Genomic DNA, 17,731 nt, shown 5'->3' with positions numbered 1-17,731 from the left:
TAATAATCGAAAAAAAGTACGGGTGTGTAATGTCAGAGACATAACTGGATGTCGTGAATACGAATAAAACTGACACGATTTCTTTACCTTTTCGAATTCGAATTGATAGTTGATCGATTGTGTGAATTGCGAAACTTTCCCCCTTGTCACTACTAAACTTTTCAACGATTTTTGACGTCGATTATCTCATTTCAGATTTGCATATTTCATTGAAAGAAACTATTAAGATGCTGTACAGGATTCATTTTTGCCTTTTAGAAGGAAATTGTGGAGTTCTCTACGATATTTAGCACAGTTCGGTACATTTATCTCGAACGATTTTCGCACAGCGAAAAGTGCACGAACCAAATCAAATTATTTTGATTTTTCACTAAACTGTTGATTTCTACCTTCGAATTTCAAAGAAGTAATCTTAATATTTATTTAGATAACATTTAGAGCCATTAGAACGGCTGATTTTATATAATGTTGTCCACTTTTCGTTTCTTGTTTTCTTTCTCTCCAATGCAAAGCACCAGCAGCTGGTGTAATCGTTCTTGCTTGAATTGAAACTAGCTTTGCGTACAAACCGACACATCCGCATGCAGTGGTTGAATACGTCTTCTCGCCTTGACGACCGGAAGGCAAATGAGAACTACGACCTGAGCGTTTGAGGTTTGGCACCACGCAAAAGGTCTGCTCTCATTATTGACGACCGCTGCTCCCGACGATTGAAGTCCAAATGAAAGCACGACCTAAGCGTTGCGACCTGAGCGTTTGAGGTTTTTAACCACGCAGAAGGTGCACTCTCCGAAGCTGCTGGTCCCACGACGTCTGCTTGCACCCAACGAACAAGAAGAAATGATCGAATTTCGAAGACGGTTCCCCTTTTATACGCAGTCAGTTGAAGATATGTGCCTGACTACCTCAAAATCGTTGTCCTTGCGCGAAAAAGCCAAGCAAAAGGACAGAGTTTTCCGCGTTGTTTTCAAAGTTTGATAAAACTTAATATTTGAGTTGTTTGTGGTTATCTCAAACTGTTCAAAATATTATCCTAAATTCCTGATCATATTTTTGATGAAATGGTGAAAGAATTATGTTGCTGCCTCTAATACAAGTCGGGATATTCACGATTAAGTTCTGCCCATTCTTCCATATGGCTAATTTTGAAAAGGCACCCCATAGTAAAGTAAGTCGTATTCACGACAAAAGAGGAACCGCCATTTGCACTTAGGACCTTTTCTAGCCTTTGTCTTCAAATTTCAGAATAAGTATGCATAATGGTAAAAGTAACATCAGGTAACTTGTTTAATATTTTTTTAAATAATTCTTAGGAGCCGTGTTTTTAGTTGTCAGCTAGTGATTCTACTAATTTCACCAAAATTTGTCTCAGTAATGTGAAATTGTGACAATACTTGTTGTTCAATAGGATTCACAAAATCGACAAAGCAAGGAGTATTTGATTTCAAGGAGTATTTGATTTCATTCTTTGACAGTTGAAACTGGTTTTTCAGTTCGGAAGAGCCTGTTCAGTGTCGATGATATGAGAATCAAATGTAGATAATCTCAGTCACTAGAGGCATAGATTTTTGTTGTTTTTCCAAAGTGACAAGCGTACATTTTAAGAATTCTAGAAGGATTTTGTTCTCTCGCCAAAACCCAACTCTGAAAGGATATCGTATATGTTGTTAGCAATGGTCCTCATGTGCACCTCGTGCACTGCACAACTGATCAAACTGTCAACTCTGTGAAAACTTGTATGCACACATTCAGGAGAGGCTTCAGTGGCTTATGCTTATGGCAGTTGAAAACAAATTGCTGGCTCAGTTGCAACTTCGAAACGGTTCTGATATCATACCATATAAGCAGTGCACAACCCGTAAATTTAGTCACGAGACGTCACTGGTTGTTAGAAGGAATCGGGTTTGCGAGAGGATTGTTGTGCTTTAGTTCATTCATTTTTAATTTTTAAGCTTATACTATACCAGGCTAAAAAGTATTGGAATACACTAGTCCGCGACCGGTCCAAAAGAACTAGTTATCCTCGAAGAATGAGTGAACTGAAGTTCTTTATTGAAGAATGGTAGCTCTTTTTTCTTCTCAATAGAATAGTCTTTCGAAACGTTTGCTGGTTTGAGGAATCTGGTAGAAGTTCGCGTACTTTGAAAATGTATATAAAAGAGAATGATTATTGGTAGAACACATGCTAAAAGACTTCACTATTATTGAATCTGTTTACTACAAAATATAATTTATAGCTCTCATATTATTTTCGAAGAGACATACAAAGTTTCAGAAAAACGAAAGAACGGTTCAATAGAACGAATTTTTTCGGTACAACTATCAAGTTTTCAACAGTTCTTTGAAATGAACGGTTTTGCCGATTTCTAGAATACACTCCTAACTTGCATAAGTTTTAAGGAGGACTGATTTTCCAGATAGCCTTTAAAAGACTGATTCAGTGGTAGTCTTGAAAAAGATTGAATAGTTCGAAAAATAATTATTTTAATTTTAATTGTAAGACTTTAAATTGAATTTTTCATCATTAGGCTTTCAAATAACTGATGATATTTCGGGAAAACTACAAAACACCACCAATAATCGTCGAATATGATGTGAAAGATACGCTTAAGAGCATTTTTGGAAAAAGCAAGAAGTTTAAATAAATTGTGTTGATTTTTCAAGAAAATTGCAAGAATTTTGATGCTTCATTCCTTCATGAAATGCAAGACTGATCACTTTCATCACCGTTGGAGAGATATGTTTCTTGTTTTAATCATATTGCTACATCGACGTTACCGGCGAAGTAAAAGGCAAAATAAAGATGGAATACATTGGACTATATGGTACTGCTAGTTCAGAAGATGAACGTTTGGACAAACTGTGGATGAGAGTTTTAATCGTAGTTCCAAGGAGATACCCGAAAAATATTTGTTTCTCAACTCTCGATGTTTTTTGGACATGTTAAAAAACCGGGAATTTTTAGTCTCGCGCACCGGAAAAAACGGGAAAAAAATCGGGAAATTGAAATTGCTAATTCACTTGCCATCCTGTTATCTTCATATCATTGCGCTTCCTTGTGTAACAAAAATTTTCGCGGACATTGTTTACTGTACCCATAGATAGGCAAATGACTGCTGAATCGAAACAACACCTGAATAACTGTGGTGCACGTGCAAATATGTACAAATTTAAGCGTGTTACAACTTGTCGATACATTTCGAATACACTGAAGTTTTTTTTTATGCGAGTTTACGTACCGCATAACTCTGAAAATTCGCATAAAAAAGTCGCATAAAAAAGACCTTAGTGTATATTTTTTTTATTGATTTAAATTTTTATGTCGAATGTTAAACAAATCTTAATTTGATAATAATTATTATTTTATTTCTACCTTATTCTACAGACCCGGACAGCGCAATCTTCGAACAACCAGAGATTCGTAAGAGGAGCGAGGTATGTGAAAGCAGTTTATTCTCTAACTCAAATAACGGCTCTAACACTACCTTCTTTGTGCAGTATGCAAATTAGAATCTTTTACGGTTTGTAAAGCAAACTGATCCACCATCCATGGCAAAGTTAGAAACACAAATTCCGGAGCACCTCCCGGGAAGAGGTTCAAGGAAAATCTATTCAAAATTTTACAGAACAGCATTAATCTTTCAGTGCGAGGCCCCATTTTCATTTCATTAGACTCCCAAGCGCCTCCCAAGACATCGCACCGTGTGTGGGTGCAAGTTATATTTACTTTTCATATTAAAACTAGCTAGCCTTTGCGCTTCGAACAACAAACAAAGCAGGCGGCGGGCATCAATGCCACCGGCAACTGAAGTTCGCCTTCTCAGCCTTCGCTCGCCGTCCATTCGTGCTGCTGGTGGGGGCATTTTGCTCTACATTTACTACGCTTCACTTAATCCATTATTCATACTGCACTCACCCGGTACAATTCGAGACAACTGGTCGGATCGAGGAGTGGAGACCAGGCACCAGGCACCAGGGAATGGGCACGAAATCTTCTACTGTGTAAGTTCCGTGCCAACTGAAATGAAGGTATCATTTTCAAAACACATTTTCAATTACATAACCGGCCACTATTTATGTTGTTTTTCCTGCTCTGTCCTCTGTGGTGGCGCAGGCCCCGGGTCGGAATTGAACAAAACGGTTTCGGTTTGAAGTTTGACTCATTGAATATGGATTGCGGCATTTGTAAGTAATTGCAGTGAGAGCCCGCAAATCGCAAACCTAGCATCTTGGTGCGAGGTGCTGAAAAACGATGCCCCATTTGTGTGTGCCCCAACACAAAACATCCATACGTGCCAGTCGCAGTCCCTTGGGATGTCGGCAAAGTGCACACACACCCATATACTTGGTGGAGTTCTCCGGTGAACCTTGACTTTTACTGGCTTGACATTTTCGTCTGTCACTACTACTGCGCGTTTGTACACCTGGGACTGAAGTTAAAAAGATACTTGTTTTACGAAAATCGATACTGTTTTTTTTATTGCCGAAAGTCGTTTAACATTGTAACGTTTGAAGAAAGTTTGTTTTTGTTGGAGGGGGTTTGACCTGTTTCCGTGGTCAGAACAATGTAGTTCACAATCATTAATCATCGGGTTGCTTCGATTAGTGCCTGTTTTCCTGTAATGCTTCTAATTATACTCCACAAACATAATTTGACATGAACACATTGCACAGTAGGTCGAATCCCCAATTTAGAGGGACAAAAATATTTGTGGTTTAGCCTCGCATTGTAGAGCTGCAAAGCCTTCAGAAGAAATGATCAAGGCCGGTGAATGAGGTGGGTGCGGTGTGTAGTTCTACTCACCCGAAAATTCCTAAGGTGGGTAATTACCCACTTGAAGTTTCTAGCGAAAAGCAATTGTAATATTAGTATTTTTTGTATCAATAAGAATAAAAGAATAGTGTAACTCGGAATATTACATAATATAAAAATTATAGAATTGGGGACGGGTCTAGCGTGTTTGGTAAGTCGATGTCTTTCACGCAGCCCACCTGGGTTCGATTCCCAACCCCGCACATAGGATCAGAAAGTTTTTCTGGCTCGAAGTGATGAATAACCTTAAGGAACATCAGATTTCTGCTCTTTAATGAGTGCGTTTGCATTTGAAAAAATCACACACACGAATCAAGATTCAGTATCGAATCGACTTGCACTCTGCGCGATTCGATATTGCCGTAGAGAAGGTTGCTAACACATCACATAATAATACTTTTTTTTTTTTCATAAATACGTTTATTTCTTAAGGCAGTTTACATAAGTTTTTCTTCGCCGTAGCATCACTTTTACATAATATTCTTATCCTAATTTAATTCTAACATAGTCACAACGTTTTGCATTTATTAAAATATATTCTCTTATTACTTAAATATCATCTTAGGTAACTCGTCATTAATTATGAAATCTACTCGGAAACATATTTGAACCAAACGATTAACTTCTATAAATTATAAAATAAGCTGTTATTTTCAGACATTTTGTTAATAATTTCATAAACTGTTTCGAGTTTGTTTGTATCATTACATAATTTTTATTCTAATTTAGCTATTGGTTGAACTCATGGACGCAGCTGGGATCAGAACTAAGTCTTGAAAGGGGCCTTTATTAAATTGAAACTCCAGTTTTCTTTATGAAATGATAAATAAGTTTCATGTATGAAAGGTCACGACAAGCAAGAATGTCTCGAACTGGGATATTGGATAGTCTACCTTGGGTACGCAAAGAATTTATTAGTTGAGATTTGACATCACGATACTCCACGCATGTCCAAACGACATGATCAATATCTCGATAACCTTCGCCACAAGCACAATGATTAGTCTCGGAGAGCCCAATTCGAAGGAGATGTGCATCTAACGTGTAGTGATTGGACATGAGTCTGGACATCACACGAATGAAATCTCTACTCACATCCAGTCCCCTGAACCATGCCTTTGTCGATATTTTCGGAATAATTGAGTGCATCCACCGACCCAGATCATCTTTATCCCAAGAAGCTTGCCAGCTGGCAAGTGTTCTTTGGCGAGACGAGCTATAGAATTCGTTGAAAGCAATTGGTCTCTCATAAATTTCACCCTCAATAGCACCACGTTTGGCTAAAATATCGGCTCTTTCATTTCCAGGAATGGAGCAATGAGCCGGGACCCAGACTATAGTGATTAGATAATTATTGTTCAATATGTCGTTCAGGCACTGTTTTATTTTGCCCAGGAAAAACGGTTCAGTCTTGCCAGTCATGTTTGAGCGAATGGCTTCAATTGCACTCAGACTATCTGTGAAGAGGAAATAATGGTTTGGAATTAATGTGACGATTACACTCAAACTATAATGAACTGCTGCTAGCTCTGCTATATAAACAGATGCAGGTTCTTGAAGCCTAAATGAGGCCGAAACATTATTGTTGAACATACCAAACCCTGTCGCTTCTTCAATTCGCGATCCGTCCGTGTAAAACATTTTCTCAGAGTCAATATGCCTGAACTTACTTAAAAATATTTTTGGGATTTCCGTCGAACGTAGATGATCCGGGATTCCACGCACTTCGCGCTGCATGGATGTATCGAAAAATAAAGTTGAGTCAGGGACATTTAGGAGGCTGACATGGGTAGGAATATATCTTGAAGGGTTGATTTCCTGTGACATATGGTTAAAATATACTGTCATGAATTTTGTTTGAGATCGAAGCTCGACTAGTCGTTCGAAATTATTAATTACCATGGGATTCAGCACCTCACATCTTATTAGCAGGCGTGATGAAAGCTCCCAAAATCGATCTTTTAATGAAAGAACTCCCGCCAGAACTTCAAGACTCATTGTATGTGTCGAATGCATGCACCCTAAAGCAATTCGCAAACAACGATACTGAATTCGCTCCAGTTTGATAATATGAGAGTTTGCAGCGGAACGAAAGCAAACGCATCCATATTCCATCACTGAAAGTATCGTTGTCTGATACAATTTTATTAGATCTTCCGGATGAGCACCCCACCAAAATCCTGTTATTGTTCGAATAAAATTTACTCTTTGTTGGCATTTTGTTATCAGAAACCTAATGTGTCCTCCCCACGTGCATTTGGAATCAAACCACACCCCAAGGTATTTGAAAGTCAAAACCTGTTGGATCATTCTTCCCATCATTCGATACCAAGATGAACAGCCCAATCGGACAAGTTATCTAAGGTATCTTGCAATGGTTTATGCAGATCAATAGCTTTGGGTCCAGTAACTGAAACCACGCCATCATCTGCCAATTGTCTTAGTGTACATGGGGTTACTAGACAGCTGTCAATGTCATTTACGTAAAAATTATAGAGGAGCGGACTGAGGCATGAGCCTTGCGGGAGACCCATGTAACTATTTCTGAGTGTTGCCAAATCGCCATGTGAAAAATGCATGTGTTTCTCTGACAAAAGGTTGTGCAAATAATTATTTATAACCGCTGGGAGTCCATTTTGGTGAAGCTTGTCTGAAAGAACATCCATGGAAACTGAATCAAATGCTCCTTTAATGTCTAAAAATACAGATGCCATTTGTTGCTTTTGAGCGAAGGCAATTGCATAATAATACTAGTAATAATAATAATAATCATCATCATAATCACCTTTGAGTACAATGCAATCGTTCTAGCACTTTTCGATACCTGACTTATTGGATGAAATATCGACGGCCTCAAAATAGACTTCAGTTGCGCCGTTGACTCTTTCATTCGAGTCAATTACTTTGCTTTGGAGAATCTTTTTGAGAGCAGTAAAGGACCAGTAGTGGCTGGGGGCTTATCGAGGCTATTGAGAATATGGTGGGTGAGAAAACAGATCGGAGCTCAATTCGTTCAATTTGGCCATTGTTTTCATTGACTTATGGCATAGTGCTTTGGTTAAAAATATTTTTTCTTCTTCGTTTGTTCGATTTCGCTCTTCAAACGCATCCATGACTCAATGTTATAATTACTTGTGCTTGTACTTTCCTTTTCAAGATTGCTGGTGTTAACTATACCTCGACCATCTAAACACTGACGTCACGAATGTTGCGTTTTCGGATGACTTTCCCCGCCTGAATGCGGATATGACCCCGGAGAAAAATGTTGGATCCATGTTTCGTCCATTGTTTTATACCAACGCAAGAAACCCATTTTCAGCACATCTAATCTCACGAGTTTTGATTTTGAGTACATCAATCACGATTATCAAAATCTGCCTCATTTTTCCGGACGACAGAATACCATAAATCTGTTTCTAATGGATCCGAGTGCGAATATTTTTTTGCTAATTAGTTACGGTAATTTTGAATTTGTTGCTCAATTCCTCCCGAATAACCTTGAAAACAAATCGAAATCCAGTGAATAGTTTATTGCTAATTAGTTGCTAATTAATTGCTGTAGTTAATGAAGATACCCTCCCCAAAAATCTTAAAAACATATCGAAATCCAGTGTATAATCTGTTGCAAATTATTTACGGCAATTTTGGATTTGTTGCTCAATACATTTTTTTAAGTACTTTTCTAAGTTTATATAAATTTATCTATTGGGTTTCAATTTGTTTTCAAGTTTATTTAGGAGAAATGCTTCGTTAACTTCATATAAACTTAGTGAAGTATTCAAAAAAATTTAGCGCCGTAACTAATGAGCAAATAATAATCAACAAATTATCCAAAGTGTTTCGATTTGCTTTCAAGCTTATTTCGGAGAGGTGCTTCGTTAACTTCATATGAACAATTGAGCAACAAATGCAAAACTACCGTAACTAATTAGCAACAAATTATGATTCTATTTGCGTTATCATCGGCGAGAGGTGCCTCGCTACGTTCATGTTTATGCAGATATGTGCTTCTGTGGCTCAGTCGATCAACTGGCGTGCTTTGCGATCTAATGTTTTTTGGTTCAAGTCGCGCTGTTGCTATTGATCTTTTGTTTTTTATTTCATTTGATTTCAAGCCATGTATATTCAAATCACACAATTTTACATGTTCTTGAATACAAATTTATGTGAAATACGACGCTTCATTTGTGTGCATCTTATTAGATGTGAAATCACAAAAATTTTTCGAACTCTGTAGTTTTTTTTACCTTTCTCTAGAGCCTTGGAGAACTCTAGTGATATATACCGGTCAACTCAGTTCGATGACTTCGAAAAATGTCTCTGCGTTCTCTAGGAGATAGCTAAACCGATTCCAACAAGCTTGAACTCTTTCGGCACTTCCGATTCCGGACAAAAAATTGTATAAGCGGCATAACCGGCAAGCAGCACTTCTCCTATTTGCGTTCTGTTTTCTCAGAAGGGAGTCAATGATTATGTTCCGATGTATAGTTGGGATCGGACTGGTGAAGCAGGAACTGCGCCTTATAATTGTAGCTGTAATGCAAATATCTACTTTACCGTAATTGTTGTACTCGAAAGGTGTTGGAACGGTTATTTTTTCTCCAGTCGACAGGCGCCTCCCGACTCTTGGGTTTGTCGACGACTTTGAATAAAAATTGGGCGGAGATGAGGTTGAAAGTCATCGTATTTCTTTGATTTGGATAAAAGTTTCGGTGGAATATTTTGTGATCATAGCGCAAACCAGTATCAATTTTTTCTAAGATGACGGTTCTTCAAAATAGAGTTTGCTCGTTAATTTTCTAACAACATAAAAACGGTTCATAAAACTTAAACAAGTCATAAAACAAAAATAGAACAGTTCTAATGTTCCTTGAAGAAGACTACCATCAACAGTCGAAACGTTGTGAAGCATATCATATCGTTGAAAATCAGTAGAAAAATCAGATCCAAAAACAGCTAAGAATTGCATTCCGAAAAGCAAAAGTTTTCTAATGTTCCTTGAAGAAGACGACAAAAAAACTGCCGAAACGTTGAATATAAGTATAAAAATCAGATCCAGAAACAGCACAAGAATTGTATGCCGAAAACCAAAAATCTTTGATAAATACTGAACTAGTATTTCTTTCATTTCGATTGAAATTTCGATAGAGTGATTTGTGAACGTTTCACAAACCAGTAAATAAAGAAACGGATAATCGACAGTCCGTTTATCGAGTATACCCGACACTGTGCAACGACAGACGATGGCAGTTCGTTAAAATAGAATTTCGTCGTAAATTTTTGAAATAAAAATCAAATTCAAACTCAGAAGAAAGCTACAATTATTTATCAATCGAAGAATTGCATGCGAATTGAACTATTGCTTTTGTTCAATTGAATCTCCAGTTTGAGATGCATTTGCTTATCAAAAAATTCTCTGTAATTTTTTCAATCGTATGTCGAATTTAACACCGTTTGAAGTCATGAACGATTGTCTTCGGTAATTAATTATTGTAGTTACTAGAATTATAAGTCTTGCAATATTTGCATTTTCTGCAATTCTAGTCATTCTAGTAATTCTAATAATTTTAGTAATTATTGTAATTGTTGTAATTCTAGTAATTCTAGTAATTCTAGTAATTCTAGTAGTTCTAGTAGTTCTAGTAGTTCTAGTAATTCTAGTAATTCTAGTAATTCTAGTATTTCTAGTAATTCTAGTAATTCTAGTAGTTCTTCTAATTCTAATAATTCTCGCAATTCTTACAATTCTCGCCAATTCTGGAAATTTTCTTGAAATTTTCGTTCAATTTTCTTGTAATTTTCTTGCAATTTTCTTGTAATTTCCTTGCAATTTTTACAATTTTTCTATAATTCTTGCAATTTTATTGGAAATATTGGAATTTTCTAGCGATTCTTACAATTTTCTGGCAGTTTTCCTAAAATTTTCTTGCAATTCTTAAAATTTTCTGACAGTTTTCCTTCAATTTTCTTGTAATTTTTTAGCAAAGTTTCTTGCAATTCTTGCAAATTTTGCCATTTTATTGCAATTTGCGCAATTTTTTTTCCATTTTCTTGCAATTTTCTGCAATTTTTGTAATTTTCTAGCAAATTTTGAAATTTTTGTGTAATTTTATTGCACTGAGTGCAATTTTCTAGAAATTTTGGTTCAATTTCTTGTAATTTTCTTGCAATTTTCTTGCGATTTACTTGCAATTTTCTTGTAATTTCCCAGCAATTATATTTTTTGCAATTTTTCTGCAATTCTTGCAATATTGAAATTTCCATCAATTCTTGAAATTCGTACAATTTTTTGGCAGTTTTCCTACAATTTTCTTGCAATTTTCTAGCAATTTTTCTTGCAATTCTTTCATTTTCCTTGCTAATCTTGCAATTCGTACAATTTTTTTTGCCATTTTCTAGCAATTATTACAATTTTCTTCTTCTTTGTTTTTTTGAAATTTTTTTCCAATTTTTGTAATTTTCTTACAATTTTTGCAATTTTCTTGCAAATATTGGAATTTTTTTGCAATTTAATTGCAGTGAGTGCAATTTTCGTTTTATTTTCTTGAAATTTTCTTGCAAGTTTCTTTCAATTTTCTTGCAATTTTCTTGCAATTTCCTTGCACTTTTTGCCATTTTTCTGCAATTCTTGCAGTTTTATTGAAAATATTGGAATTTCCTTCAATTCTTGAAAATCTTACAATTTTCTGACAGTTTTCCTCCTTATTTTTTGCAATTTTCTAGCAAATTTTCTTGCGATTCTTGCGTGATTCTTGCAAATCTTGCAATCCGTACAATTTTTTTGCCATTTTCTTGCAATTATTACATTTTTTGGCAATTTTCTTTCATTGTTCTAGCAAGTTTTATTGAGATTTTCTGCAATTTTTGTAATTTTCTTACAATTTTTGAAATTTTCTTACAAATATTTGAATTTTCTTGCAATTTAATTGTAGTGAGCGCAAATTTCTTGAAATTTTCGTTCAATTTTCTTGCAATTTTTATTGTAATTTCTTTGCAATTTTCGCAATTCTTCTGCAAACCTTGCAATTTTATTGGAAATATTGGAATTTCCTTCAATTCTTACATTTTTCTGGCAGTTAGAATTTCCTTCAATTCTTAAAATTTCCTTGCATTTTTTTTCCAAATCTTGCAGTTTTATTGCAACTCGTGCAATTTTTTTTGCCATTTTCTTGCAATTATTACATTTTTTTGCAATTTTCTCGCAATGTTCTAGCAAGTTTTCTTGCAATTTTTTTCAATTTTTTTGCAATTTTTGTAATTTTCTTTTAATTTTTGCAATTTAATTGCAGCTAGTGCAATTTTCTTGCGATTTTCTTGCAATTTTCTTGTAATTTCCTTGCAGTTTTTCTATAATTCTTGTAATTTGATTGGAAATATTGGAATGATTCGTGAATTTCTTGCAGTTCTTACAATTTTCTGGCAGTTTTCCCTCAATGTTCTTGCAATTTTCTAGCAAATTTTCTGGCAATTCGTGCATTTTTCTTGCAAATCTTGAAATTGTATTGCAACTTGTACAATTTTTTGCCATTTTCTTGCAATTATTACAATTTTTTTGCAATTTCCTTGCAATGTTCTAACAAGTTTTCTTGCATTTTTGTTTCAATTTTCGTGCAATCTTTGTAATTTTCTTAAAATTTTCTTGTAATTACCTTGCAGTTTTTGCATTTTTTCTGCAATTCTTGCAATTTGATTGGAAATATTGGAATTTTTCGTGCAATTCTTGCAATTCTTACTGGCAATTTTCTGGCAGTTTTCCTACAATTTCCTTGGAATTATTGCATTTTTCTTGCAAATTTGGCAATTCTATTGCAATTCGTACAATATTTTTTGCCATTTTCTTGCAATTATTACAATTTTTTTTGCAATGTTCTAGTAAGTTTTTTGCAATTTTCTTTCAATTATTCCAATTTCTGCGATTTTTGTAATTTTCTTACAATTTTTGCAATTTTCTCGCAAATTTTGAAGTTTTCTTGCAATTTAATTGCAGTTAGTGGAATTTTATTGACATCTTCGTTCAATTTTCTTGTAATTTACTTTCAATTTTCTTGCAAGTTTCTTTCAATTTTCTTGCGATTTTCTTACAATTTTCTTATAATTTCCTTGCAATTTTTGGAATTTTTCTGCAATTCTTACAGTTTTATTGGAAATAATGGAATTTCCTTCAATTCTTGCCCTTCTTACAATTTTCTGGTGGTTTTCCTACAATTTTCTTGCAATTCGTACAATTTTGTTGCCATTTTCTTTCAATTATTACAATTTCTTTGCATTTTTCTTGCAATGTTCTAGCAAGTTTTCTTGCAATTAAATTGCTGTTAGTGCAATTTTCTGACAATTTTCTTGCGATTTTCTTGCATTTTCTTGCAATTACCTTGCAGTTTTGCAATTTTTCTACAATTCTTGTAATTTGATTGGAAATATTGGAATTTTTTCGTGCAATTCTTGCTATTTTCTATAATTTTCTGGCAGTTTTCCTACAATTTTCTTGCAATTTTCTAACCAATTTTCTTGATAATCTTGCCATTTTATAGCAATTCGTACAATTTTTCTTTCAATTTTCTTTCAATTTTCTGCAATTTTGGCAATTTTCTGACAATTTTCTTGCGATTTTCTTGCAATTCTCGTGCAATGCATGTTTACCCTCAAGAAATAAGGAATGTGTGATTTATATTAGGAGTTTGGACAAATTTAATCGATTTTAGTTGTAAGTTTTGCGCAGATTTCGGGCGTTCGGGGATTGTTCATTCGTTTATTTATTTATTTATTGATAATAACCCTGTATCTTTTATATACGAGAGAGGTGAAAAGCTTTAGCAAACGCAAACGATTTTCTGGAAAACGCCCTAAAGTACTTCATTATAATAGCTGTAAATAGAGGACCGTTTGTGGTACAAACCTGCTGGGTATAGGACTTTATACAATTTAATAGAGAGGTGCTGAATCGCAACATATTCTGAAAATTATTTTCGGATCGCCCTATTGAAAAAAAAACACCCTAATACCACCTATATCCGAAGATGTCGTGTTTAATACTGATAGTTTGATCTGAAGACTTTTCTGCTCTAACAATTTTGTCCCCCTAAATTGCGAATCCGAACCACTGTGTTGACGCGTTGACCAACTCCACAAGGAAATCGCGAGACGCTACTAAAAATAGACTCCAAACGCGAATTTCGTCACTCGCAACGCTTCCTTCGATGATGTGTGTTTTTTTCTTTGTATTTGATGAATTCGTTTCGTTGTCATAGCGATTGAAACCAAACACCTAGCCAGGAAAACAAACCAATGGTAGTTACAACAACAACAACAAAATGACCACAAACAGAGAGCTCTGGAGAGTCAAAGTCAAAACAAAAAGTATATTATCACACTAGCGATTGGGAGGGGGGAAGGGGGAAAATGGCAACGAGATTAGACACCTCCGACACGAACACAAACGATTAACGGCACCTGACACGATTTTTTTGTCGTTAAAAAAAAGGGTAGAAGTCGTTCAAACGTCGAACTACATTTGGGGATATTTCGTTCCAATTTTGAACCACCCTATAATGAGCATAAACAAACATACAGGCCGTACCGTCAGTAGGGGGGGGGGGGGTTAAATGTTGTTTATTTTTCTTTGTTCTTCCAATAGTAAGCCGTTGTTTTGGTTGGACTCTGTTGGTGTTTTTTTCTGTGATAGCACATCGACTAACTGACGGGTGGACAAACAGAAACATTTGAACCACTTAAGACCGGTCCCCGTTCGTTTCTTATTTGCGTCGCATGTCATCTTGGGTTTTTTTATGTTGTACCGGACAATGTCGGACCGCACGGACGGACGGGGAGTGGGAGAGGGCTTATCAAAAAAAATTGTGTCAAGTTGCCTATGCCTGATTCACATAGGAAGTGTGACTCTTTCTTTCCCTAAATTCCTAGAAATTTGTTTACGTTTCACTTGGCCGCTACCAGCAACGCCACTCTTTCCACAAGCGCAGTTGGATAGAGAAAAAAAATAAAACATGACGTTGCTCTCTTTCCACGTTTTCTCGCCACGGCACATGCACTAAACCACTAATCGATGTAGTACACTCTTAATAGGCTTCTAATTAGAGCGCGTGGCTCATGAAAAATCGTTGCATAATCTTATTACTGATTAAAATGTATTAGCTAGCAGTAATCGTTTGTGCGTGGGTAGTTTTTCCACTCCACACACACCATACGGTGGTGATGCAACATGATGCAACGCAATCTGCCGGTTTGGTTCAACGTTGGGTTTTCAGACGAATAGAAAATCATTTCTGATTCTAAAATTTATACATTCCGATTGTGAGATAAAATTTTAATCCGATTGAAACTTCATCAGAAGCATGCCTCTTTATTTAGACCGGTTATATAATGTCGCATAATGGAGCAAACCACTCGTACATGTACTCTGTGCACAATCGGTGGATAACTATTTGTATGGCTCTTATCGTAAGCAAAAGTCACAGCTATACCTGCTCGTTTTACTAGGTTTCTGTTGGTCACTTGGGTGCCATCTGATTCCTTATCAATTTGGGTTCAACGTGGCCTTCTGGAATAATTCAATCTGAGAGATGACTTCCTGGGAGCAAGTAGAAGCTCGGTGAAGCTCGAGATTCACAATCTTTCTTTCTCTCTCCAGCAGGCATAAAACATCCTCGTCTTTGAAATACATAGTTATGGTGCCAAATTTCTGAGGTCATCTCTAATTTCGTAAAGCGGTAGTGATCAAAAGATTAAGCATCTCAAAAAAAGTCCCCATGCAAAATTTGAGCTAAATCGGATATGGGTAAGTGGTGCCACCAGGCGGTTAAAGTTTGAAAATTTGCGATCTTGAAAAATTGCCATGGAGGAATACACGAAATTTTTTTCTGATGCCCAGTGCCATAGAATTGCATGAAAAATTGAGATATCATATCGATTTTTTTTTTTGTTGAAAAAAAATTCAACTCTGGGAATTTTTTTTATGCAAAATGCCTTGAATTGCATGAAACGTTGAAATTTTGTGTTACCTGAAAAAAAATTTTTTTTTTTGAGGAAGCTGCCAAGTGTGTTGAAATTGCAAGGAAAATCGAGATTCAGTGCCATTTGATTTTGGCGAAATTCTACTCTGCGGCTTAAAAGATTTCCTAAATCAATAATGTTTTTTGATGTAAAATGTCTTAGAATTGCATGAAACGTTGAAATTTTGTGTTATCTCAAAAAATATTATCTTTGAATAAGATCGACTCTGGAATTTAGAAAAATTTTGAGATTTTTGAAATCAATTTTTTCTATGCCAAATGTCTTAGAATTGCATGAAAAGTCGAGATTTAGTGTCATTTCGATTTTTTTAAATTCAACTCTGGGACTTGAAAATTTTTGAGAATTTCGAAATAGAAAATGTTTTTTTTTCTAATGTAAAATGTCTTAGAATTGCATAAAACGTAGAGATTTTGTGTTATCTAAATTTTTTTGTTTGGTCGACTGGAAATTGTGAGATTTTTTAAATCAATTTTTGTTTATGCCAAATGTATTGAAATTGCAAGCAAAGTCAAAAAAGTTCATTTTTTGGGAAATTTCAACTCTGGGACTTAAAAAAATCTGAGATTTCCGAAATCGAACTCTGGGACTTGAAAACATTTGAGATTTCCGAAATCGTGCGGTCTGAAAAATTTTTTATCAACTTTAGAACTTCGACAAATTTTGAGATTTCCGAAATCGAACATGGTTTTTGATGTAAAATGTCTTAGAATTGCATAAAACGTTAAAATATTATGTTATCTCTAAAAATGTTTTTTAAAATAAGGTCGACTCTGGAATTTAGAAAAAAATTGAGATTTTTGAAATCAATGTTTTTATGCCAAATGTCTTGAAATTGCAAGAAAAGTCAAGATTTAGTGTAATCTCGATTTTTTTCGTTTTGCAAAAATTCAACTCTGGGACTTGAAAAACTGTGAGAATTTCGAAATAGAAAATGTTTTTTTTTTTAAGTAAAATGTCTTAGAATTGCATGAAACGTTGAGATTTTGTGTTACCTAAAAAAAAAAAAATTTCGATCGACTCTGGAACTTCGAAAAATTTTGAGATTTCGGAAATCGAAAATGGTTTTTGATGAAAAATGTCTTAGAATATGACAAGAAAAGTTGAGATTTAGTGTCATCCCGATTTTTGTTAAATTCCACTCTGGGACTTAAAAAATTTTGAGATTTCCGAAATCGAACATTTTTTCATGTAAAATGTCTTAGAATTGCATGAAACGTTGAGATTTTTTGTTATCTAAAAAAAACAATTTTTTTGATCGACTGGAAATTTCGAGATTTATTAAATAAATTTTTTTATGCCAAATGTCTTGAAATTGCAAGAAATATAATGGGATTTAGTGTCATCTCCATTTTTTGTGGGAAATTCAACTCTGGGACTTAAAAAAATTTGAGATTTCCGAAATCGAACTCTGGGACTTGAAAAAATTTGAGATTTCCGAAATCGTGTGGTCTGAAAATTTGTTTATAAACTTTAGAATTTCGACAAATTTTGAGATTTCCGAAATCGAACATGGTTTTTGATGTAAAATGCCTTAGAATATGACATGAGAAGTCGAGTTTTAGTGTCATCTCGATTTTTTTAATTCAACTCTGGGACTTGAAAAATTCTGAGATTTTCGAAAATGTTTTTTAATCCAAAATGTTCTAAAGTTGCATGGAACGATTTTGTACTATCCAAAAATGGTTTTTTTTTGTCTTCTTCGAAAAAAATTGATATTTCTGAAATCAATTTTTTTGCCAAAGGTCTTAAAATTGCATGAAAAGTCGAGATTTAGTATCATCTCAAATTTTTTTTTTGGAAAAATTCAGCTCTGGGACTTAAAAATATCCGAAATTTAAAATGTTTTTTGATGTAAAATGTTTTAGAATTGCATGAAACGTTGAGATTTAGTGT

General features: G+C 34.9%; 1 protein-coding gene across 4 annotated transcripts in view; it reads left to right on the top strand.

Moving 5' to 3' along the window:
- Positions 1–17,731, top strand: part of LOC131432571 (DENN domain-containing protein Crag) — a 120,110-nt gene that overhangs the window by 29,386 nt on the left and 72,993 nt on the right. For all 4 annotated transcript variants that reach the window (XM_058598913.1, XM_058598914.1, XM_058598915.1 and 1 more), the window contains one exon: positions 3,386–3,435. The gene's annotated coding sequence lies outside the window, so the exon portion shown is untranslated. The remainder of the gene's footprint in view (positions 1–3,385; positions 3,436–17,731) is intronic.

Source organism: Malaya genurostris, chromosome 2, assembly GCF_030247185.1.
Source record: "Malaya genurostris strain Urasoe2022 chromosome 2, Malgen_1.1, whole genome shotgun sequence".
In the NCBI taxonomy this organism is placed as follows: Eukaryota; Metazoa; Arthropoda; class Insecta; order Diptera; family Culicidae; genus Malaya; species Malaya genurostris.
The sequence above is the reverse complement of the archived record's forward strand: the minus strand, read 5'-3'. Positions and strand labels throughout refer to the sequence as shown.